This window comes from Lathyrus oleraceus, chromosome 7 (assembly GCF_024323335.1).
Source record: "Lathyrus oleraceus cultivar Zhongwan6 chromosome 7, CAAS_Psat_ZW6_1.0, whole genome shotgun sequence".
Taxonomy (NCBI): domain Eukaryota; kingdom Viridiplantae; phylum Streptophyta; class Magnoliopsida; order Fabales; family Fabaceae; genus Lathyrus; species Lathyrus oleraceus.
In genome coordinates, this window is record NC_066585.1 from 6,082,053 (window position 1) to 6,084,197 (window position 2,145).

Consider the following 2,145-nt stretch of genomic DNA (forward strand, 5'->3'; position numbering starts at 1 on the left):
TTGTAGTATTATGCCTGTGGTTTATGCATGTTTCAGGTACTTTACGAGTAAGAGTCTATTTGTGAAGAAACCAGACAAAGTTGGCAAAAAATGGAGAAAAGTGGCAGAAATACACTTGCGGAGACCTCCATGGCCCATGCCATGACTAGGCAGGCATGGAACCCACCATAGAGGAAAAAGGAAGTTTGAAGATGGATTCCAAGGCCTGTGGCGACCGCCACATGCCTCATGGCGTTCACCATGAACATCAAAAGGGCCGAAAAAACTATTTGCACTTGTGGCGATCGCCATGAGCTTTAGTTCCTGAAAAAACGCAACAAAAGGAATTATTCTTTCCCCATTCCCCCATATTTCTCTCCCACGAAGTCTACACGGCCTAGACTTGGTCCAACACATATTTTCACTATAAAATGGTAATTCTTAGCAGTTTTTGGCATCCAAGTTTTTACGCAAATATTTTAGTTTTTAGTTTTAAGCAGGTATTATACTAAAATAGTGATAAAGCTCTCAGATTGGGGGACTATCACACCATAGTTTTTAAGATATGTATTTGTAATCTTGGATAAAAGTTGCAACATTTAAAGTTGTTTTCTCATTTAGTTCAGTTTACTCGAAGTACTTTCACGTTTAATTCCAGTTACAGGTTCTTCATAATTGTTTTACTTTAATTTTGTTTGTTTGCCATTTATTTACATACAATTGTCTTGTCAATTTATATTACTATGAATCGTTTATTTATGTCTAATACCATGTGTGGCTAAACCGTTTTGAAACCCGTATGTGAGGACCGCCGTTCCGACGGGACTCAGTAATAAGTTTGCGTAAACCCTTTTTTATAAATCATTTTTTGTTTGTTTTTATTTTTAATTACAATTCTAAAAGTTTTGCACGAGAGTGAAAATATTAAGGTTTGAATAAACAAAACGAGAGTGTGAGATTTAAACTGGATAGTAAAAATTGGGCACTAATCTTAAATACAACGAGAGCACTTTAGGATTAATTAGAACTTATTATTTTTCAAAAAGTATTTCCTGATTGCAAATGGGCTAGCGAGAACAGGCATTTGATTTGGAGGTATAACTAGAGTCAATAAAACGAGAGTGTTAAATAAAGGCTTTTAAATTAATATTTCTCTACTAAAAAGTGATTCAATACATTAACACACTGTCATACCCCAAAATTTGCCCGTTAATCTTTCAAGACATTCTTCAAGGCACTCCAACTCATTGTTCAAGACATTGACCTTAAAGGAACAAAGACCCAGCTCACAGATGGCCAAATCCAGAAAATGGCTCAAACTGGCATGCTCGCTAGGCGAGCAAATCCTTCGCCTAGCGAACCCTTCGCTACACCACTCGCCTAGCGAAGCTTGCGAAAACCAAAAATTTTGGGCTTCATTCTGAGCCCATTAGGTCACAAAAATCACTATAAATACCAAGACCTCATTCAGAAAAAGGGGGACGAAAAGGGAGGAGAAAGGAAAACACTCACAGACAGCAAACCCTGGAAGCTAACCCAGAGAATTCAGAGCAACCCTAAAGGAAACCCTGAAGGAAACTCATCTGCACAAAGGTTACCTCCGCCCAACTCAATCCGGCACCGATCCTAAGGGTGATCCGCCAATTCAACGTTGCAATTCAATTGCAAACAGGTTTGCACTACCATTACCGTTTTATGCTCTCAATTCACATGTGATATTATGATTGAATTTATAAATATGTCTTAGATTTTGCATGTGGATTTAAGTATGGATATCTTGAATGTTTAACCATGTAATTTCTGTAATGGATGCCATAGGGTTTGGAGCTTTCTGGAATTGTACTGTTATTAAAACCAGAACCTGCAGCCGCTCGCTAGCACATCGCTAAGCGAGCATGTAGCGAGCATTCGCTAAGCCTTCGCTAGGCGAGGCAGGAGCGAACGTGACAGTCGTCGATTTTTCTATTCTGTTCTATGCTTATCGGATCTGTTTTATTCTAACCATGTGTTATTTTGCTTGACATTCCTACCGCTGTGTTCCTTTGGTTTGGTGCAATTCTCGATTGCACCCTGATTTGGTATTCTGATCTGTTTGCTGAATTTTGTAAGGGCTCACGTATTCCCGAAAAGGTAGCTTGCTAAGTATTCCACTTTATTTGTGGGATA